Source organism: Galeopterus variegatus, unplaced genomic scaffold, assembly GCF_000696425.1.
Source record: "Galeopterus variegatus unplaced genomic scaffold, G_variegatus-3.0.2 Scaffold18829, whole genome shotgun sequence".
NCBI lineage: Eukaryota > Metazoa > Chordata > Mammalia > Dermoptera > Cynocephalidae > Galeopterus > Galeopterus variegatus.
Window position 1 is genome coordinate 11,704 of NW_007744940.1, and position 216 is coordinate 11,919.

Below are 216 nucleotides of genomic sequence, written 5' to 3' on the forward strand. Positions count from 1 at the left end.
TTTCTTCATTATTTTTCTACTTCTGACTAGGCATGAAATTTGCTGCAACAGAACAATTACTATAATCCTAAAGTCAGAATGTGCAATCAACTACAAATCAGTTAAGATTTATTCTTTAGCCTAAAACCCGTGACACCACTTTTAATTAAAAACAGCCAACTGAGCTGGAAATTTAACCAATCAGTTAATTCACAGAAAAGAGACCCCATAATCATA